Here is a 23,974-nt window from a genome sequence, read left to right as displayed (position 1 = left end):
CTGGAACTACACCGTCAGCTCTCCTGGGTCTTCAGCTTGTCAACTGCAGAGCTTGAGACTTCTCAGCTTCCGTAATTATGGGAACCAATCCCTTATAATAAATTTCTTTCTATATTTCTTTCTTTCTTTTTTTTTTTTTTTTCTTTGAGATGGAGTTGCGCTCTGTCGCCCAGGCTGGAGGGCAGTGGCACAGTGGCGCGATCTCAGCTCACTGCAAGCTCCGCCTCCTGGGTTCATGTCATTCTCCTGCCTCAGCCTCCCGAGTAGCTGGGACTACAGGCACCCGCCACCATGCCCGGCTAATATTTTGTATTTTTAGTCGAGACGGGGTTTCACCGTGTTAGCCAGGATGGTCTTGATCTCCTGACCTCATGATCTGCCCACCTCGGCCTCCCAAAGTGCTGGGATTACAGGCGTGAGCCACTACACCCAGCCTTCTTTCTATATTTCTATCTATACCTCTGTCCATATCGATATCTATTTATTGTCTATGATCCATCTTTATATCCTATTTGTTCTGTTTCTCTGGAGAACCCTGGTTAATACATCCCCAGATCTAATTTGAAAATCCAGTCTCCCTATGATTGGGTACTGTGTTTCTATGTTGGGGGATATCAGTCTAAACTGGAATTCTGGAGGCCTAAAAAGTCATACTCTTTGGCATTAGAAGCAGTAACCAAAATCTGCTATGGGTTCATGGGTTCCCTGAACCTTGTAAACAGTAACAATTCATGTTTAGTGAATCTCACATTGTGCCAGGAGTTATGCTAAATATTTACATGAATTATCTTATCTGAAACTCCCAACAGGTGGTACTATTACTATCCCCATTTTATAAATGGTAAAATGAAGACTCAGAGAGTTTGAGTAAGTTGAGTAAGTGAGACACAACATTACTCTCTCTTTGATTTCCAGAAAGAAATCTTGGTCAATGCTTCAAGAGAATTTTGAACCCAATCTGTCTCACAGCAAGCCTAAGCTTCTAACCATTATATTACACTGTCCTTCCCGCTGACCGGTTATGGTATTGCCTAATTCACATGAGGGGTTCAAGGTAGATTTTGTAGACATGTCTCTCTGCTAGTTTCCCAGAAGATACACTGAAAATACTTACTGAGCTTTTCCTCTTTGTCAATGATTATGGGATGTTTACGTTCTAAAATTTGGTGACAGCTCTCAGCTCTGCATGGCTCATTTTTGAGTCATGGTTATATGTTGGGTTTCCTGTTGTAGGCAGATCACATTTAATACCTTACTCAGGCCCCTATCAGTCCAGAGGTCTAGGCTGGCTCTTTTTCACAGGTTAACAGCATTTATGCATCATCTGTGCATGTCTCAATATTGCAATCATCAGTAGACATCAGTTTCCAGAAAGTAGGCTCTAGCACTTTGGATGCAAGGGGCCTGCAGATTTCAGTACTAGGCAATGTTTCCTATCTGTAGGTGGCAGTAAACAAAGTGATGGGCCAGATGAAACAAATGGTTGCAGGAGTGGCCCAAGTCCAGATCCAATAAGAGCTTTCTTTAAAGCTCCCATTTCTGAAACAACCCATCATTCCCAGAGGAGAGGAGTATGGCTGTTTCAAAAGCCAAAAACAAACTCTCTCTGAACAGATTAATCCTTCTGCCACAGAGGTAAAGCTCAAAACCAAAAACTGGCCAAGGAGCTCTGATGATGTCTATCCATCAGCCAACCCAAGTGCAAATCAGGCTGCACACAGGCTGGGGAACAGAGCCAAACCAGTTGAGTCAGCTGGGCCCTTAACTGTAAGAATGAAAAATATTTCTCACTTCAACTGGTGGCATTATCACAAGGTACTAGCGCTCATTTATGGTGATAGTAGATACATTTGATTAAGGATCATATATACATGTAAATGTCCTTACCTCTTTTCTGTGCAAGCATCGTGTTTTCCTCATGCAATTGCTGCTGCACAAACTCAAAAGACTTTTGGGCAGGAAGTCTGAGTGCCTTGACCTAACATTCACCTTTTGTGCAAAGTAAGGTTTTACTGAGGAAAAGGAACTGGGGCTGGGTGGACTATAAGCTCTGAACAAATTTTTGTGGATTCGCTTGAAGATGCCTGTGCTGTTAACTCCTCCATTTATATGCATTTGCATTTGACTTCTAATTCCAACCTTATCTCTGCGGAACTGAGGGATTTGTCCATGACTGGCCAGCTTAGATAGGGAAATAGTGGCTTCTCAGAGGCCAGGTGTCGGGGTGGCAGCATTCATCTCAGCTCAGGATTCTCGGGAAAGCCTGTGGAGGAGGAGGAGAGGCAGATGGAGACAGCTGAAGCTGTTACTGAGTCCTTCCTGTCTGAGACTGTCCTTCCCCTTTGATTTCTGTAGCAGGCATAGTTGCATTACTTAATTTTAATGTCTCAGCCCTGGCATGAAGAAATGCTGCTGGTGCACCTGATTCACAGTACCCAGGAAAGGAGAGGCCAACAGGATCACTGGGCCCAGGCCTTAAGCTCAGTGCAGCAGCAGATTTTGGCTGCTGCTCAGTGACCTGTTTGTTCCATGGAGCAAGGTGGGAGATTTCCTCATAAGTATTGATCCATCTATCCTGCACCGCTGACGCCAGCACTAGCCAAATCTGTAGGTGAAAAGGATGGATCCAAGGGAGAAGTGCCTCAAAATCTGAAAACCACATGAGCTTCATTGAGAAGTTCTGAGGACTTGTGAGGTGGCATTTAAAAAATAATAGCTTAATCTGCATGTTGTCTGAGCTTGCTGATTCTTATTTATTTTCATTTATTTTACTTTTATTTCACTTCCTTTTATTATGACACAGAATCCCTTGACTGGCTTCCCTTAGTTAAGTAAACTAAGGCCAGTGTGTACATTTGTGCAAGAGAAAGGGTGTTACAGAGTCTTTTGCCCTAAGCTTCTCTAATTCTTTCTTTAAACAGAGCTCCAGGTGTGCGTGTGGAGTGGGGAGGGAAGGGTGGTGGCTTCTGAAAGGAAAAGGAGTGATACCCCAAGCTGTCTTCCTGGAGATTTCAGATTAGGGAAATCTGACCGAGTGGGTAGGCCTGACCATAGTTTCTTGGCAGGAAAGATCACTGAAGGCCATAAGGAGCAGCTCAGTGTGATGGAAGGGAAGTGTGTCATTTTGAAGGCTTCTTTTTCTCTGCTTCCTACTCTGCTTCTGGCTTCGGCATCTGCATGTGTTTTTGTTTCCCTGGGGTCACCAGGCACAACCTTAGTTCCTCTTTGAATTCCGAAAGAAATCTGCTCATACTCAGTATTCAGCAAGTCTGGATAACCTTCACTGATGTTTTGGGAGGATGCCAGGGAGGGGTCACAGCAGGGAGCCCTTCAGTGTCTGCCAGACCTCTTATATTCTTCTTCCTATCCTTCCTTTTATGCTTATTTTACCTTCCTCCATCCTAGATTGTGTTCCTACCTGTCCTGCAATTTCTTCTCCCTCTATTAGAGCATCTAGCAAGTCAATCCATCAAGGCCTCAACAGGATTAAGAATCTTTCTTCCGTGTTCCAGTAGCCATCCTCTTTAAAAGGAGGTATTTATTTTTGCCGCTATCATTTGTCCTCATACTTTCCCATAAGAAAGGTGGAAAAACAGAGGTAATAGGCATATAGCAATCCAACAGTATTGCGCAGGACCAAGCACAAGTCCTTTGTATACCAGCCTGGTTCTCTTTTCTTAAGAGCACTCTTTGTTCTTTGTAATAGGTTTGCTAACTGCACATGTTCTTTTATTTATTTATTTTTTTGAGATGGAGTTTTGCTCTGTCGCCCAGGCTGGAATGCAGTGGCACAATCTTGGCTCACTGCAACTTCCACCTCCTGGGTTCAAGCAATTCTCCTGCCTCAGCCTCCCAAGTAGCTGGGATTACAGGCGTATGCCACCATTCCTGGCTAATTTTTGTATTTTTAGTAGAGACAATGCCTCCCCATATTGGCCAGGCTGGTCTCGAACTCCTGACCTCAAGTGATCTGCTTGCCTCGGCCTCCCAAAGTGCTGGGATTACAGGTGTGAGCCACCGTGCCCGGCCCCCAACTGCACATGTTCTAATGAGGAATCTTTTCTGGATGGTGGATAATATGGTTTGGTAGTTTTGTTCCCTCCAAATCTCATGTTGAAATGTGACTTCCAGTGTTGGAGGGGAGCCTAGTGGGAGGTGTTAGTGTCATGGGGGCAAATCCCTCATGAATGGCTTGGTGCTGTCCTAGCAGTAGTGAGTGAATACTCACTCTATTAGCTCACACCAGATCTGGTTGTTTAAAAGAGCCTCGCACCTCCTGGCTTTTCTCTCTCTTGCTCCCCCTCTCACCAGGTGACATTCTCGCTCCCTTTCACCTTCTGCCATGAGTAAAAGCTTCCTGAGGCCCAACAGAAGCTGAACAGATGCTAGCACCATGCTTGTACAGCCTGCAGAACCATAAGCCAAATCTACCTATTTTCTTTATAAATTACCCAGTCTTAGATATTCCTTTATAGCAATGCAAAATGGACTAACACAGTGGATGATCTTGTCATTATCCCCTAGGCTACATGCTTCTCTAGGTTCTCAGGTGAAAACACCACCTCCCTAAGAATTGAGTGTTCTTGGAATGCAGCCAAAGAAACTTTCAAGATCTAGGAGAAAATACAGATCTTGGAAGGAAGAAATATAGATATTGAAAGGATCTTCAAGATCTATGAGAGTTGTTTAAATTGTTTGGGGTATATTTCCTCATTTTCAAAACCCACTTCAACACTAGCTAAGAGGGAAGAAATTGGGGAGGGATGACTGCAAAAGGTTGAAATAAGCACTCTTCCATAGAGGATTTTTTTTTTTGAGGATTTTTTTAAAAGCCAGTTAAGCCACTTACCACTGTGGTCAAGGCAGTCAACCAAATATTGAATTTCTTCAGGAAGACCTATTTCTCCTCTTACACAAAGAACGTCTGCCCCAGATCTCAGTATGCAGGGAGACTAGAGCTGGGGAAGGCCTATAGAGATAGTGAGTGTAGATGTGGTCACTAAATCTAGGAGACTCTTTCAGAGCCCACTTGAGGTTTTGAAAGAGGTATGTTTAGAGAAACACAAATCAATGTGATTTTATGCAACAGGAAACAAATAATGTATGGAATTCATTATCCTCAAGAGTTAGTATAAGCTGAAAGTATGTATAAATACCTTTTTGAAAGGGTTAGATGCTTTCATAAATTTATGCATAGCTGGTTACTAAGGGCAACAAGGATGTTTTCATGGGAAGCCAGAAACAGAAGAGATATTAGATATCAGCTAATCTCTTCCCCTCCACCCCTCTACCTCTGTAGTGAGGGGGTATCAATACAGGACCTCTTAGAGCCGAAGGGGAGACTAGATGGGAAATGGGTGATTTCTAGTGGTCTCCCAGGTAACCCCCACCCCAACCTTTTTCTTCAAAGTTAAATTTTAAGAGAGGGAAGCAGGGACCGTTAAACACACTTAAAAGCCTCTAATTGGCTAAAGAAGCCACATTGACTCCAGGTGTGGGGGACTTGGTGGATGGGCAGTAGGGCTAATATGCAAAGATGGGTGGTAAAAGGAGCCTGGACAGGCGCAGTGGCTCAGGCCTGTAATCCCAGTACTTTGGGAGGCCAACATAGATGGATCACTTGAGGCCAGGAGTTCAAGATCAGCCTGGCAACATGGCGAAACCCCATCTCTACTGAAAATACAAAAACATTAGTCGGGTGTGGTGGTGCATGCTTATAATCCCAGCTACTCAGGAGGCTGACGCATGAGAATCACTTGAGCCTGGGAGATAAAGGTTGCAGTGAGTTGAGATTGTGCCACTGCTCTCCAGCCTGGGTGACAGAGTGAGACTCTGTCAAAAAAAAAAAAAAAAAAAAAAAAAGCCTATTCTATATTCTAGCAGAGGCTCTCTTGGAAGAAATCAGTCTAATAAGGAAAATAAATAAGTGAGAGTATTAAGAGTTCATGTACAGCACAATGGATATAAAATGAGGGTGTGGAAGGGATGAGTACTGTGTACCAAGAAGATGGAGAGCTGGGCCAACTGGCCTCAGATGTGAGAGAGAACCTGAAGAGAAGGACAGCATTTGGCTTGGACACATCAAAAGTGGGAACAATTAGCTCTGCCATCATCTAATTGGGGCCATGGAGGCAGTTTACACCTCACGTTCATTCAGGGACAATGTAAATGGTGCCCCCTGGAGTTGTGCATCTCAGGAGCACTCCTCAAAAATCAGCTACGCCAACTCCCCCATTTCCAGATGAGGAAGTGGAGGCCTGGAGACATGAATGAGAGGACTACTTGGGTTGCACAGCTGTTTTACGTCAGAGTGGGTCTCTACTTCCCCTTCACCACATTATCTTGCCATGGAGGTTGAGCTATCAAAGGCAGCCTGGTCCTCTTATGAGACACACTTAGAGACCCCTTCATCAGGGAAACAGCTGACCAACACATTAAAATTACACGTTAGAATTACCCTCATTTCCTCAGCTGGATGTCATGCATTGACCAACCTGCCTGACCCTACATGGTAGTCCTGACAATTACAGAAAGAGTGGTAGGTTAAAGAAACTGTGAAGCTAATCCAGGAAGCACCTGTTATGCTCTGATGTTTCTATCAGAATGACTTAGGACTATGCCAACCTGAAGCTGCCTGTGGGCCTATGAACTGGAAATGAAACCCCTGGGCCAGAGCTGTCACTCTGTCAGGTAGAAAAAGGAGGCTGACTGCTTTTGGCTACCTAGGCTCCACCAGAATTGAGAGGTGACTGGAATTGCAAAGCTGAAAGTTTCTGCTAGGAGAAAGGCAGCTCAGTGGGCTGTTTATTCAACAGGCACTAAAAATGAAGTTTGGCACCTCGTTTGAGAACTTCCAGTAGAGTGAAGAAAGCTGATTCATTTGTTCAAATAAAACCCAATTGTAGTACTGTTTAACAGTGAGATAACAACATCTTATATTTATAAACTTGTCTTGTAGCCTGAGGGAGTCCACACCACTTTACAGACTTTAAAATCTGAGAGAAACTAGGACTATGTCTTCTAACACTGACATGCCCTACCCTGGGGTCTGGATGGCAAGGGTGGGGAGGGATCAGCCCCTGCAGCGACTTTACAACAAATTCTCCCCAGTGCAGTCCCACAGAGCAAGTTCCAGAATTGGGCCTCCTACCGACATACAGCGGGAGGGGGCCTCTGCAGGAGAAGGGACCCTGACCAGCTGGGAGGTGCACCAAAATTTTGCTTGGAGAGAGAGAGAGAAAAAAAACAAAAAGCCAGTCTGAACTGGGTGGGGTGTGCAGATAGAGTGCCAACTGTTGGCAGAGGTGGTATAGTACCTGATCAAACTCAGAGGGGGGAATATTTCATCTCCTGACAGTCAAAACAGGGCAAGTTTTAGAAATAAAGGACAATTCAGTTGTTTTAGGGCATTAAGCAACCCTCTGACTGCTATAGACAGGCCTAGCCTTAGAGTTGATGGCCTCAGCCTGACCAGTTTGGATCCCTGTCCTCAGGGCCCTTAAAACCACACAGCTTATCCTCCACTCCCAGAGTGTTCCTCAAACTTGACTGGACATCAGAATCACGTGGGGAGCTTGTTTTATATGCAGATTCCTGGTCCCTCACCACCACTCCCACTCAGACTCACTAGGTCTGGGGGAGAATTCAGGAATTTGAGATTTTAACAAGCATTCCAAGTGTTGTTGAGGATGCTACTCCTTTAACCACACTTTAAAAAAAATATTGGCTGGGCATAGTGGCTCACGCTTGTAATCCCAGCACTTTGGGAGATCAAGGCTGGTGGATCACCTGAGGTCAAGAGTTCGAGACCAGCCAGGCCAACATGGTGAAATCCCGTCTCTACTAAAAATATAAAAATTAGTTTAATTAGATCCCATTTGTCAATTTTGGCTTTTGTTGCCATTGCTTTTGGTGTTTTAGACATGAAGTCCTTGCCCATGGGATCTAATTAAACTAAAAAGCTTCTGCACAGCAAAAGAAACTACCATCAGAGTGAACAGGCAACCTACAAAATGGGAGAAAATTTTCGCAACCTACTCATCTGACAAAGGGCTAATATCCAGAATCTACAATGAACTCAAACAAATTTACAGGAAAAAAACAAACAACCCCATCAAAAAGTGGGCAAAGGATATGAACAGACACTTCTCAAAAGAAGACATTTATGCTGCCAAAAGACACATGAAAAAATGCTCATCATCACTGACCATCAGAGAAATGCAAATCAAAACCACAATGAGATACCATCTCACACCAGTTAGAATGGCAATCATTAAAAAGTCAGGAAACAACAGGTGCTGGAGAGGATGTGGAGAAATAGGAACACTTTTACACTGTTGGTGGGACTGTAAACTAGTTCAGCCCTTGTGGAAGTCAGTGTGGCGATTCCTCAGGGATCTAGAACTAGAAATACCATTTGACCCAGCCATCTCATTACTGGGTATATACCCAAAGGACTATAAATCATGCTGCTATAAAGACACATGCACACATATGCACACGTATGTTTATTGCGGCACTTTTCACAATAGCAAAGACTTGGAACCAATCCAAATGTCCAACAATGATAGACTGGATTAAGAAAAGGTGGCACATATACACCATGGAATACTATGCAGCCATAAAAAATGATGAGTTCATGTCCTTTGTAGGGACACGGATGAAATTGGAAATCATCATTCTCAGTAAACTATCACAAGGACAGAAAACCAAACACTGCATGTTCTCACTCATAGATGAGAATTGAACAATGAGAACACATGGACACAGGAAGGGGAACATCACACTCTGGGGACTGTTGTGGGGTGGGGGGGAAGGGGGAGGGATAGCATTAGGAGATATACCTAATGCTAAATGACAAGTTAATGGGTGCAGCACACCAGCATGGCACATGTATACATATGTAACTAACCTGCACATTGTGCACATGTACCCTAAAAGCTAAAGTATAATAAAAAAAAAAAATTAGCCGAGCATAATGATGCACACCTGTAATCCCAGCTACTAGGGAGGCTGAGGCACAAGAATCACTTGAATCTGAGAGGCGGAGGTTGCAGTGAGCTAGGATCGTGTCACTGCACTCCAGCCTGGGCAACAGAACGAGACTCCGTCTCAAAAATAAATAAATAAATAATAAATAAATAAATAAAATAAAATAAAAATTGATTCCAGATTCCAAACCACCGGTGTTGGAACAAATCTGGGTCTGCAACCCTTGCAAGTAACTCAGCACACAGTGAGCCTTGGTTTCAGTCACACTTTGCTTTCTGGGAAGAACTGAGATCTCGCCAGCCCTTTTCACAGGTTGCTCTGAGAAGATCCTGGACATCTTGGGACACAGGAGAAGTCCCTGCTGTGTAAAATTTAATAATGAGGGAAATTCAGACTATAGTTTCTGCTGAGTAAAGAATGAACCACACCAAGTCCACTAGGGAGTAGGGCAATTACCACTACCCTCCCTCTCCCCTCTCCCCTCTCCCACCCTCACAAGCCACTCTAGGGACACCTTTCTTCCCTTGGAGTCAATGAAGTTCGCTCTTTCCTGCCTGTGACAGCTTCATAATGTCTATATAAATGGGGTTTGTGGGGAACCCTTTGGTTGAAGGGAGAGGAGGTAGGGATTTTGCTTTGAGGCTGCGTTGGCAAAGCAAGCAAAGGTTTTTACTCAGCACAATGTTTTCTAAAGCTGCTTTTGTTTATGCTTAACATTAAAACTTCATTTGTGCATGTTAAAAAGAGTGGGGAGGGAAAAGCCAATGGAAATAATGAGGGACTAAGGACACTTCCCCATCTAACCTCTGCCATTGCCTCAGCCTACAACCATGACTCTGGCTGAAAATAATGCCAACTGTCTGAGGGCTGTGAGGCTAGAACTAGGTCTTATTCTCTCCTATCTGGCCCACACAGCTTATCTCCCTCCTAAGCCATCTTTCAGAGATATGCCAATTAAGCACAAAAACAGAAACTCTTGAATTGGAGCTTGTCCATGTTCCTCTTTCTATTGTTCCTCAATTTCCTGTGGCTCAGAAGATGAGATTGAACACACAGCCTGGGGGAAATTTTCCCCACTGACCCCAGCACTCACTAGTGCCTGGAATTCTCACACAAGTCTGATTTCGTCCTAACACATGACTCCAAGAATCCCTAGGTAATTATAAATAGCTCTGATGGGGCGAACACGTAGTATCAGTCACTAAAACTACAGTGTGAATGTGCTAGCCATCTCTTTTCCAATGGGATAAAAAGGGTCTATGAATCCAGAGACATTCAATTATGCCACACTTTAATGGAATGTATCTACTCCACCAAAGTCAGCTGTAAAATGACTTCTGCTTCTTCATTAATTGTTCTCCTTACCTTCTTTCCTTCCTTCTTCTTTTTGTCTTCCCTCCCTCCCTCTCTCCCTCCTTCCCTCCTTCCTCCCTCCTTCCCTCCTTCCTTCTCTCCCTCTGTCCCTCCAGTCTTCCAGTCCTCCCTCCCTGTCCTTCCTCACTTCTTCCTTGTTTTTGTAGATGTCCTTTTGCAAGTTGAGTAATTTCCCCTCTATTCCTAGTTTTCTGGGAGTCTTTATCATGAATGGTCATTGGATTTTGTCAAATCCTTTTTCTTCATTTATTAATATGATCATATAATTTTTCTTCTTTTGCTTGTTGATGTGATGGATTACACTAATTGATTCTTGAATGTTAAACCAGCCTTGTATACCTGGAATAAATCCCACTTGTTCATAGCTTATTGTTTTTATACATTGTTGGATTGGATATGCTAATATTTTATTGAGAATTTTTGCATCTATATTCGTGAGAAATGTTGGTCTGTAGTTTTCCTTTCTTGTAATGTCTCTGTTTGGATTTAATATTAGGGTAATGCTGGCCTCATAGAATGAATTAGGAAGTTTCTTCTGCTTCTATTTTCCAGAATAGATTGTTGAGAATTGGTATGATTTCGTCCTAAAGTGTTTGGTAGAATTTGCCAGTGAGCCCATCAGGTTCTAGTGCTTTCTGTTTTGGAAAGTTATTAATTATTGATTCTGTTTCTTTAACAGATGTAGACCTAATCAGATTACCCATTTTTCCCTGTGTAAGGAAAAATGTAGATATGTCTTTCAAGAAATTGGTCCATTTCACCTAAGTTATCAAATTTGTGGGCATAGAGTTGTTGAGAATATTCCTTTATTTTCTTCGTTATGTCTATGGGATCCCTTCTACTTTTCACCCATTCACTCAAGAAATATATATTCAGTACTTACTATTAAAAACATTAGTTCAGCATATATTTATTAAATGCCTATTATGTGCCAAGTACTCTGGTAGGGCTGGGGATAGCATGACATTGATGTCTTGGAACTTACTTTCTTGTAAAGAAGATCAAAATTGAAGGAATAATAGACATATCAACCAATTGTAATTGTGACTAGTGCCAAAGAAGGAATTAAACAAGATTGGAGAGAACTTCTTTAGCAAGTGTGGGCAGGGAAAGCCTCTCTAAAGGAGGTGACATTTTAGCTGAGAACTAAAAACTGAGAAGGATCCAGCCTTGAGAAAAGCCTAGGAAAGGGTATTCCAGGCAGAGGAAACCACACGTGTAAAGAAAGACACTCCAGAAAAGGAAGAGATCAGCATGTAGGAGGGAATGAAATAAATTCAATGTGTCAGGAGCATAGAAAGCAAGGCAGACCAGAAAGGTCTAAGAGGTGGGCAGAGGCCAGATCCTGTAGAACCTTATAAGCCATGGTAAGGAGTTTGGATTTTATTCTAAGTGGAATGAAGAGCTTTTGAAGGATTTTAAGCAAGAGAGTGACATGATCTAATTTACATTTCTAAAAGATTACTCTGTGATCTTTCCTCACTGCTATGGGGAAAATAGAATAGAAGGGAGCAAGAGTGATGTCACAGAAATCAGTTAGGAGCTATTGCAGTAATCTAAGCAGGAAGAGTTGGGTGGCCTGGATTTGGGCAGGGGGACAGTGACAGTCAAGATGGAGAGAAGGAAAAATGAATAAATGGGAATTTGTTTTGGCTGGCACTAGACTGGGCATTTACAAACTGCATGAATTGGGCAATCTCACTGCCTCCATCCAGCTCTGGGAGTGGCTCTTATAGATCCCTGGGCCTATCAGTGACATATGTTCAGGGGATCACTGGTTCCATTCCAAACAAGTGTTTCTACATTCTGGGCACATCCCAAGCAGTGCATACTCTGAGGATCATTGTTCTCATCTCTCCCGGTTGGGTGACATTTAGAATGATTATTGTTCAGTAGCACTCAGGCTTCTACTAAATGGTATGACAGAACGAAGAACTTTGACTATCATGGTGATTAGACAGTGGAATGGATTGTCAGAGGAGGTTATGAAGGTTCCTTCAGCCAGACAAGCTGCTGAAATATGAAGACATTATGTATCAACGTGAGCAGCATCTTTATATTCTAAGGGTGGGTAGAGAAAGCAATTCAAGTGACAAGAGGAGTAAGGTGGAAGGGTGCTGTCAATGCTAGGTCATGGGTGGCTGCCAAACAACACATGCCAGGACTCACAGGCAGGCTGGGTCAGCAGGCGAATAGGGAAGCTAGAACGAATGACCAGGGAGCTAGTAAAAGTGCGTTATGAGGGGGAAACCAAGGTCTGAATCCAGGGTGTAAAGCCAAACTGGAGGACACAGACAAGGTCTGGAGTCTGAAAAGATAGGCAAGAGTGAGGCTGCAGAGGTCCAAGCCAGGCAGAAGGCAGTGTCAGGAGAAGCCCATTCTAATAGTGGTGTTGGTCTCTGGCTGGGCTTCAAGCCAGGAAGAGGGAAATAGGTGGAGAGAAAATCAGAGTGGGAAAAGTGTCTCCTGAATCAGAACAGCTAGGTGCAGCCACATCTTAGCCAGCCAGCCTGTATCAGTGGAACCTAGAACTGGTACCAATCTGCTTTCTGCCCTGTTTTCCAGCTTCCCGAGAGAGTCAGAATCTCATAGCTTTCTGTGACTTCAGCACAGTGCTAGCCCTCTAGGGGACTGGGCATCACTGGGTAATTTACTGTCCCTGTCCTGTTCCGTGCATTTCTGTGGCCGGTGGATATCCTTGTGAGCTGGGAAACAGGCTGAAAATAAAATCGAGTTCACAACATAATCTCGCATAGAAATTTCTGTTTCTGCCCCTGCCTGTATTGGCCCCTCTTCAAAGTCTTCCACCAACCCAACTATTTCTGCAGGTCTCCCAGAGGTCTGTCCCAAGGTTCATTAACAAAACCCCTTTGCCTCCCCAGTGGCTTCCAGCATTTCCTCTGTTCCTTTTCTAGCTCCCTGGGGTGATAATCCTCTTCTAATGCCCATAGCAAAGCCATCCATACAATGAGGTTGCTGCTGCTGCTGCTGCTGCTGCTGCTGCTGTCACAAGCTGCCTCCTACCCAACTGAAACTACTAAAACCAATGCTTCTGATGTGGCTTTGTGTACTCAGTGCCCCACAGAGATTTTAGTGAAATAGTCCTTTAAATTGGTACTTATTCTTAAAAAGCTCTCTCTACTTAGGACTTACTATGAGATCTGGGAGGTGAATCAGAAGATAAGCAGGCTAGTGTCCTCTGGTAGGTATTGTTTTGTTTTATTTGTTTGTTTTTGGTCTTCCCAGCAGGCTTTCTCTCTCCCATTCCGTTAATGATAGACTCCACTCCTGACCTTAAGGGCAAGCATGTGAAGTAGACCTGGACAAACACAGAGTATCCATTCTCCTAGTGACAGTGATTGGACCAAATTACAGGCGCATTACCAAGGAAGGCCAATCAGAATTGTTCCCTGGGATAGATGAATGGACTCTGGGAGACAGAAATTCTCTTTGCTAAGCTATGGCTGATGGCAGCTGTGTTTCCTGCAATATGGAGAAGACCAGTCTATATCAAGAGAGTGAGACAAATGGGAAAGGAGATGCAGAGGCAAGCAGAGATAAAATACAGACACAGTTCTGACAACGTTGAATCCCTAGGCTTGGTTCCTTTGAGCATTCCACTCTCCTTCCTAGCCTTTTGCACCAATATAGTGCCTTTTTTTTTCATAAGCTGGGTTGGATTCAGTTTCTGTTATTAATTATTTTTAAATGTCCTGATTAATTACAACATGAGAGCTGTATTGAAAATTTTCTCTCTCTTTCAATCCTGAGGTCTAGGAGGACCCTCCTTATATGGCTATTCTTTCTTTCGTTAGTATATATCTTTCCTGAGAGGCCCCTTAGGCTCCTAAACAAATAGTTCCCTAGTGGACCTGCCTCCTAGACCCTCCAGATACACACAAGATGAATATGAATCTTTGGGAGAGTACAATTTGGGCTGCCATGTTGAGCCCTTTCACATATCATTTGTTCATTTAACAAATATTTGTTGAGTTCTTATGATGTGCCAAACACTGTTCTAGGAGCTGAGAATATAGAAATGAATAAAATAGGCAACATTTTTGTCTATATGAAGCTTGAAATAGATTGCAAACAAATAATTACATGTATAATATAATCTCATGAGCATTATAAAAAAATAGAGCAGGTAAATAAGATAGAAAGTAATGGAGCGGGGTTGCTGTTTTAGGCAGTATGGTCTAGGAAGGCCTTCTGCAGAGGGCACAGACCTGAATGAAGTGAGAATGTGAGTCATGTGTGTACTTGAGGAGAAAATATTATAGGCTAAAGAGACAAAGAGTGCAAAGGCCTGGAACTGCTTGACATGTTTGAAAAAGCAAGAAATGCCAGTAAAATGAGGTGAGCAAAGGAAGAATGGTGGGATACTAGGCCAGAGAGGTAGCCAAGGGCCAAATTGTGGAAGGCCTTGAAGGTTAGGCTCAGAACTTTGTATTTTTTTCTAATTGTGATGGAAAGCCATTAGAATGTTTTGATCTGCGGGTTGACAGGATCAGTTTACCTTTTAAAAGCCTCCCTCTGACTTTTGTGTAGAGAATGGACCATAGGGAATAAGAGTGGAAGCAGGAAGACCACAGAGGAGACTACTACATTAGATACTTTTTGGTGGTGTTGTTTGTTATTGTTTTTTGTTTGTTTGTTTGTTTTTACAGAGTCTCACTCTGTCACCCATGCTGGAGTGCAGTGACATGATCTCAGCTCACTGCAACCTCTGCCTCCCAGGTTCAAGCGATTCTTGTGCCTCAGCCTCCTGAGTAGCTGGGATCACAGGCGTGTGCTACCATGCCCAGCTAATTTTTGTATTTTTAGTAGAAACAGGGTTTTGCCATGTTGGCCAGGCTGTTCTCAAATTCCTGGCCTCAAGCGATCCTCCCACCTCGGCCTTCCAAAGTGCTGGGACTACAAGCGTGAGTCACTACACCCTGCTGAGAAACTACTGCATTAGTTTATGTGAGAGATGATGGTGGTGTCAACTAAGATGGGAGCAATGGAAGCAGTGAAAAGTATACGGATTCAGTATATATTCTAAAGATAAAGCCAATTAAAGCTAACAGACTATGCTGGTGAATTGGACATGGAGTATGAGAGATGGTCAAGGATGACTCCAAGTGTTTTGGCCTGAGCAACAAAGTGAATCAGGGTGACAACTATTGAGATGGGAAAGAATGGGAGAGGCACAGGAGAGGGGACTGAGAACATCATGAATTTTGTGTGGAATCTGTTAAGTTTGAGATGCCTATTAGTCATCTAAGTCGAGATGTGAAGAGGTTAGGAAAAAAGAAATATATGTCGAACAAAGGGATGCAAAGTATTAGGACAAAAAGAACCCGGAGAAACAAGGAGTATCCCAACCATCACCGTGCAGAGCACATCACACTTCCAATAATTTAAAGAGAGAAATATATCTCTTTTCTCAGGATTTCCCCAACCAGGACCTGGCAAAAATTCAAGCTATCACAATAGGAAGGGGTTTCGTTACTATAAATCAAGGTAGGCAAAGGTACAGAGACTCTATTAGCATAATAATCCAATGAAGGAATGGTAAGAGAATGTCAATATTGGTAGTGTGGAATACTATTAGCTCTCTCATAGATATCCCACTCTGAGGCTAGTCTTTAGTCAGGACCTCTTTTCCTGCCCCCACTCCCCCAGAACTGGAGGAGCTTCCCCCATGTACACTCCAATTCATTGGAACTGGATGGAACCAAATGAGTGACAGTGACTGATTACCCAAACTGGAGACTCACATCAGAAAAGGAGGTTCCCAGAGCCCATCGGGGAGGAGAAGAAGTAGTCAAGGGAGGTTTCTCCACTGTCTGCAAGAGGGAAGGAGTGCTACCAATGGTCTTATGCCCCCTGAGTAACTAAGAATGAGTGGCATAGTGAGGGGTCACTCAAAAATCTACATGTCCGCCCTTGCACAGTGGCTCATGCTTGTAATCCCAACACTTTGGGAGGCCGAGGCTGGTGGATCATTTGAGCTCAGAAGTTTGAGACCAGCCTGGGCAACATAGGGAGACCTCATCTCAAAAAAAAATTAAAAAGTAGCCAGGCGTGGTGGCCTGTGCCTGTAATCCCAGCTACTCGTGGGGCTGAGGTGGCAGGATCTCTTGAGCCCAGGAGGTTGAGGCTGCAGTGAGCTGTGATTGTTCCACTGTACTCCAGCCTGTGCGAGAGAGGAAGACTCTGTCAAAAAAAAAAAAAAAATCCGGGAACTTTCCAGAATGCCCCATGAGAGGCAGAGGAGTGGTAGCTGCCGAAGCTGCACACGGCTCCGGGCTCCTTTCTGCTCCCTCACACACCGGCCTCAGCCTGCTCACTGGCAGAAGATGGTGAAAGAAACCACTTACTATGATGTTTTGGGGGTCAAACCAAATCAATGCTACTCAGGAAGAATTGAAAAAGGCTTATAGGAACTGGCCTTGAAGTACCATCCTGATAAGAATCCAAATGAAGGAGAGAAGTTAAACAGATTTCTCAAGCATATGAAGTTCTCTCTGATGCAAAGAAAAGGGAATTAATTATATGACAAAGGAGGAGAACAGACAATTAAAGAGGATGGAGCAGGTAGAGGTTTTGGCTCCCCCATGGACATCTTTGATATGTTTTTTTGGAGGAGGAGGAAGGATGCACAGAGAAAGGAGAGGTAAAAATGTTGTACATCAGCTCTCAGTAACCCTAGAAGACTTATATAATGGTGGAACAAGAAAACTGGCTCTGCAAAAGAATGCAATTTGTGACAAATGTGAAGATAGAGGAGGTAAGAAAGGAGGAGTAGAGTACTGTCCCAATTGCCGAGGTACTGGAATGCAAATAAGAATTCATCAGATAGGACCTGGAAAGTTTCAGCAAATTCAGTCTTTGTGCATGGAGTGCCAGGGCCATGGGGAGCAGATCAGTCCTAAAGATAGATGTGAAGATTCTAAAATTTCATATTGACAAAGGCATGAAATATGGCCAGAAGATAACATTCCATGGTGAAGGATACCAAGAACCAGGACTGGAGGGAGAAGATATTATCATTGTGTTAGATCAGAAGGACCATGCTGTTTTTACTCGACAAGGAGAAGACCTTTTCATGTGTATGGACATACAGCTGGTTGAAGCATTATGTGGCTTCCAGAAGACAATATCTACTCTTGACAACTGAACCATAGTCATCACCTCTCATCCAGGTCAGATTGTCAAGCATGGAGATATCAAGTGTGTAATAAATGAAGGAATGCCAATTTATCCTAGACCATATGAAAAGGGTCGCCTAATCATTGAATTCAAGGTAAACTTTCCTGAGAATGACTTTCTCTCTCCTGATAAACTGTCTTTGCTGGAAAAACTCCCACCCAAGAGGAAGGAAGTGGAAGAAACTGACGAGATGGATTGAGTAGAACTGGTGGACTTTGATCCAAATCAGGAAAGATGGCGCCATTACAATGGAGAAGCATATGAGGATGATGAACATCATCCCAGAGATGGTGTTCGGTGTCAGACCTCTTAATGGGCCAGTGAATAACACCCACTGGTGGCATTTTACGTGCAGTAGTAAATGAGTGAAGGACTGTAATCATAACATGCTCACTACTTGCTCTTGTTTTGGTTTAATATTCAACTATACTAGTGTTTTAAAAAGTTAAACGAAGAATAAATGCAAATGTAAAAGCTCCGACTTTGCCCTGTATGTATGACGACTTCGGTGTGCAAGATGAAGTTTAATACCTGTAAAAACTACTTTACAAAGAAGTTCCCCTAGCATTTATAGGCCAAACCTTGTAATTGACTTCAGCTATGTACATGGACAAGCTTAGACTGAAATGCTAGGTATGTGTATTGGCTTCAGTGTATGACCCTTCATTGTTAAGCTATGAAAGTAAAACTCTGTATTTAACTGGCAATGAGGAAAAAAAATATGTAGAGGAGATTTGGTCTGTATAGTTCTTTGTGTTAAGTGGGATTCATTGTAAAGCCTCTGCATTTATTCTATTGCCTCAACTGTTACTTGAAGATGGCATAATATATAATTTGTCCTGTGGCATCAGTGATAAAAATGATACCTTTCTGTAGGAGAGGATTATCATAATGCTGCTGCTTCTTGAAGGCTTGCACTTCCAGAATTGTGTTTCCTTCTGCTGTGCCATCCATATATATATATACGTCTCCATATATATATATATATGTCTCCATATATATATATATCTCCATATATATATATATTTCCATATATATATATCTCCATATATATATATAATCTCCATATATATATATCTCCATATATATATATCTCTCCATATATATACATATATCTCCATATATATATATCTCCATATATATATATCTCTCCATATATAGATATATATATATCTCCATATATATATCTCCATATATACATATCTCTCCATATATATATATCTCCATATATATATATATCTCCATATATATATATATCTCCATATATATATATATCTCCATATATATATATATCTCCATATATATATATATCTCCATATATATATATATATCCATATATATATATATATATATATATATATATCTCCATATATATCTTGACCAGTCCTTGTTATTTGCCCCCCTCCTTGTCTGTGGACCATGATAAACCTGAGTAGTGACTTCAGAGCTGGGTAATGTAGAAATTAAAATGAAAAGACCTTTACATGGAGAAATAATTTGTATGGGTAATATAGGAAGGTATTCTTTAGATATGTTACAGGATTACTTTAAACCATTTGACTTATGCTCCAAAGTAACTAATGTTGGTAGCATAGCAAATTATGATGAATAGCTTTAATTGTATGTTTAAAAGTCTCATCATATGTTTACATGCTTAAATCTGGGTATCAGAATTTAAGCAATTCTTGAAATGTATTGTCTCCTTAATATACTAATTACAAAACAAACAAAAAAAATTCCAACAAACAAGATAACTACATGTACTATTGACTCCTATTGGTTAGAATAAGTGATGTAGACTGAGAGTAAAGGCCATTTTGTACATTTTCTTGAACTTCATGTATATGTTGTTGACCAACTAACAGACTGGTCTAATCACCCTCTTTTTCCCTCCCTGGAGTAGCACAAGTGTTTAAAGCACATTGAAATACTGAACTCCTTGAGGGCAAGGACTAGCACTTGGTTCAGTAGTTGGAACATAGTAGGCACTCAATAAGTGCTTGTTGAATTGTTTTAAAGCTACTAAAAGAATAATTCACGTAAAAATTGAGACGAGAATCAAACCAAAAGGACAAGTGAGCAGAATAAGAGGAAAGGAGAGAAAAAAATGTAAATGTGAAGGATAAGAATTCTATGACTGCACCTGGGAGGAGGATAAGATGCAATAGGAGGGCAGAAATTTAAAAAGGAAGCAAATTAGAGGGGTTAAAGTTATCATTAGAAAAGAAAAGTAGAACTGAGCAAGATTTTGTTGCCAGCTTTTCTGCCTGATTCCTGCCAACAGGGTGTGTAGCTTCGTTGATGAGAACCTTTTCTTGGCCTTGTACAACAATAGAGCAAGTACAGAAGAAAACTCATAGTTTCAGCATTCAAAGGTCACAGCCAGGCAGTGGGGATGGTGGCCAGCCTTGATCAATGCAGAATTGATTTACAATTTAATGCTTTTGTGTTTCAAAGTAAGATACCCAAAGAGGACAACTGGGGGGCAGACTTCAAATTCCTTCTTCCAACACTAAAAATGAATAGGAGAAGCCCATGTCACTTAAAGCAAGATATATAGTACTGGGAAAGAGTGACCTGTGAATAGGACGTGACAAAGAAAAGGTAGTGGGGAAAAGAAAGGGTAATGACCTAAAAGGGGAGGCTGAGAAAGTGATATACAGAGAAATATCAAAGGAGGGCTAAGCCTATAAAATTGAAATCGATGGATGAGGGGATGAGGACATTAAACAGATCTTTAAGAGGCTTCAGGGAATGTAAGATTGAGGGCAAAGCAGAGATGTCATGTGGAACACATTACATAACAAGCAGCTTGTGAAAGTTAATGCATAACACGATAGAAAGAAGGGTACGCACAGGGTAGAGGGGCCGGGGTGCCCCAGCACTTTGTGTCTGAATATAAAGAGTGGAGTGCCATGGCTACAGAGCTAATGGGATCTTGTGAAGACAAAAGAGGATGTTATAGGCTCTTTTTTTATATACAGAGAGGATACTGGGGTAATCGGGTTGACCAAGCATTGGTGTCAACAGAGTGGCATTAACATCTCAGTCCTATCACTTAAAAGGTAACTTATTTGGCCAAGCTCCTTTGACCTCTGAGCCTCAGTTTTCTTATCTGTAAAATGGGGACAATAAAACTCAAATCACAGTGTTGTCATCAGGATAAGCAGTGCATGAACAGTGACTTGCACATAGGAGACACTCAATACTACCACTACTACTACTACTACTACTATTGCTTTTTCTGTCATTATGCAATCATCCTTTTAATTAAAAAAATAAGGTGAACAGACAAAATACACTGTTGGAAATTATGCTACCCCTAATAAAAAATTCCTTTTGTTTCAAGGTAAGGAAAGAGAGTGGATCAAAGGGGAAAGGGCAAATGCACGATCTTAGACATAAAGGCTCATCCAAATTTGAGAATGCTGATGTATACGGGCACAGCAGAGTCGATGCAGGAACAAGCATGTATTAAATATGGTGTAGGGGACGATAGATGGGGAAAGAATGAACATTAGAGTTTAGAGTGTTTAAAAGTGATATTGATCATTTGTGGAAAGGTGTTTGGCAACAGAAAATAAACTGTAAATGGGCAAAATATCTTAAATCTTTTATAATTAAAAACTCCACGACATGGCCTTCCCTGGAGCTCGTTAAGAATTAGCCCCACATCTGTTTGGCATAGAGACGGAGGTACCCTCCTACGGGAAGAGGGAGAGAGACTGAGTCATCTTATCCTTTTCAGAGTTTCCTCGTTTTGCTTCCCTTCTTTTCCAACCCAGCCCTCACCTTTATTTAACTGTCCAAGAGCCTCAGAGCTAAGCTGGTCCACATGTTGATAAAATGCTTGCCTGGTAGAGCCTGGGTGGTTTCTTTTCTTTTCTTGGCCATGTGTCTTATTTTACTAACAAGCAACAAGCAATACAGAGAATGCTCAGACTGAGGGGGAAGAGGACAAGACAGACAATCCTCACAGCTTTGGCGAAAGTGTGTTCTTGGGGGTGGGGAGGAAGCACTGCCCACAGAGCAGTGCCTTTCACCAGCGGTTCTGAAAAGGAAAAGGAACCCTAGGAGGGTGCAGAGACTGAAATTAGCCACACAGGCAACTAAATCAGAAAGCTGTCAGTAAGAAGAGCAAGGCTTAGGGCACCCAAAGGAGAGTTAAAGATGAAAGCTGCCAGGCGTAGTGGCTCACGCCTGTAATCCCAGCACTTTGGGAGGCCAAGGCAGGTGGATCACCTGAGGTCAGGAGTTTGAGACCAGCCTGGCCAACATAGTGAAACCCCGTCTCTACTGAAAATACAAAAATTAGCCAAGCATGGTGGCACACACCTGTAATCCCAGCTACTTGGGAGGCTGAGGCAGGAGAATTTGCTTGAACCAAGGAGAAGGGGGTTGCAGTGAGCCGAGATCACCCCATTGCACTCCAGTCTGGGCAAAAAGAGCAAAACACACACACACACACAAAAAAAAAGGAAAGAAAGAAAGGAAGAAAGAAACAAAAAGAAAGAAAGAAAGAGAAAGAAAGAGAGAGAAAGAGAGAGAGAAAGAAAGAAAGAAAGGAAAAAAGAAAGAAAGAAAGGGTGAAAGCTTAGACATGCAAAGGACTATCCACCTACTGCTGCGCTGCAGGGTGCAGGCTGGTGGCTTGGCTTGGGGTCAGGAGTAGGGGCCCAGAGATGCCCTAGCTACATAATTTGCAGAATCCATTGCAAATTATGTTATTATTATGATGTTATAAGTGTAATTATTGTAAATAAACACATTATATTATTATTGTGTTATTAATAACATATAATTATTACTATTTGTTTAAAAATTATTCAGAATTTCAAAATAGTAGGTCATTAAACCAATTGGACCCTTTTGAGCATGGGGCCCCCAATTGCATCGGGCCTCATGCTCATGAAGCTGGCACTGCCTAGGGACATTTTTACGTGGCTCACCAAATGTAGGCTCATTATTTTATTTAATAAATCAAGATGATAGGGCTAGAATAATTTTGTGTTGTTTTATTCAAAGTTTTTTTTTGTAAATTTTAAAACTTCTTTTATGATTTTATATTATACTTAATATATATTATGATAATGCAATAGTATTCTAATGACAAATAAAAAGTTTTTTTTTTTTTGCAAATTTGTGTGAATGCCAAACACCTATCCTTTAAATAGGAGCTACTTCCTATTTTCTTTAGTTTCTCTGGCCCCGTGTGATTTTGACTGAGGCTCTGTAAAGTGGATAAAAAAGACAAAGAAAGCTATTTCCAGTGCTCTCCTTCTCCCAGCCTCATGCTGCTCTGTGTGTCCTCATTCTGGGCTCTTCTCCCAGCTCTCCTCCCTCCCAAATCTTTCCCTGAGCTCTTTAATGTTCTTTCTACTTATTTGTCACCCCTTGTGGCAGCTATAAAACCAAATCCTTACTTTGAGAATTGGTAATTAAAGGGAAAGAATTAAGCATTTATTTTGCCTTTCCAGTAAGGACTATATTTCAATATAATCAAATAGCCATAGTTTTGCTTTTTGTTTATTTAACACTTACATAGTGCTTACCAGGCAGCATGCTTTATTCTGATTGCTTTACTAGTATTACTTAATTTAATTATCATAACACAACATTTTATAGACAAGAAAATTGAGGTATGGAGAGGTTAAGTGACAGTCACATAGCTAGCAAGAGGTGGGACCAGGATTTGAATCCAGACCCTCTGGCTCTAATGTCCATGCTCGTATCCACTGCACTGGGCTGCCCTGGGTGAACAAGGTAAATTCTACTTTCCTGAACAACACTGGCTTGGAAATAGAGACAGGGTGATAGAATTTAAGAATCGTTTTTAAGCCTGTCATGAATTCATTGATTCAGACAAGAGTCATCAAGTGGGATTAAAACTATTAGGTGAATAGCTGATGGGGACCTGGACATTTGTATGGTGCCAAGGTAATAGCACGCAGACTATTTTCTCGTCATCAAGAGGAAAGCAACTGTACAATGGGTCTGGCTGCCATCATACAGATCTAGTTGTCAACCATAGCATTACTAACAGCGGGACAACCAGACACTATGTGTCTTCTGACATTCTGCTGTATGTGATGCAATGTCATGTGGATGTGCTGTAGCCAAAAATATTTAACTTGAATGTATGAAGCCTTTTGGTCTAATGTGCAGTTTCTCGGAAATACAGGAGATTGAGAAACAAGCTAAATAACACCACAAATAAGCACTTAGACAAATATAAAAGGTGGGACATTTTTTAGAACCACTGGCCTGATTTCCTCAATGAGTCAATTTAATGTGAAATAGAAAAAGAATGTTCTCTAGTTCAAGAGATTGAAGGGACATAACAAGATGACTGCATGATTTGAAACTGAATCCTGATGTGGACAAACCAGCCGTAAATAACATTTCTGGG

General features: G+C 42.0%; 1 pseudogene; it reads left to right on the top strand.

Moving 5' to 3' along the window:
- The first annotated feature begins 16,712 nt into the window (after window positions 1-16,712).
- LOC129024916 (dnaJ homolog subfamily A member 1-like) lies at window positions 16,713-17,878 on the top strand (annotated as a pseudogene).
- Window positions 17,879-23,974: the final 6,096 nt, after the last annotated feature.

The sequence above is a fragment of the Pongo pygmaeus genome, chromosome X, assembly GCF_028885625.2.
Source record: "Pongo pygmaeus isolate AG05252 chromosome X, NHGRI_mPonPyg2-v2.0_pri, whole genome shotgun sequence".
Taxonomy (NCBI): Eukaryota; Metazoa; Chordata; class Mammalia; order Primates; family Hominidae; genus Pongo; species Pongo pygmaeus.
Note: the sequence above shows the minus strand (reverse complement) of the source record. Positions and strands in the feature narration are given on the sequence as shown.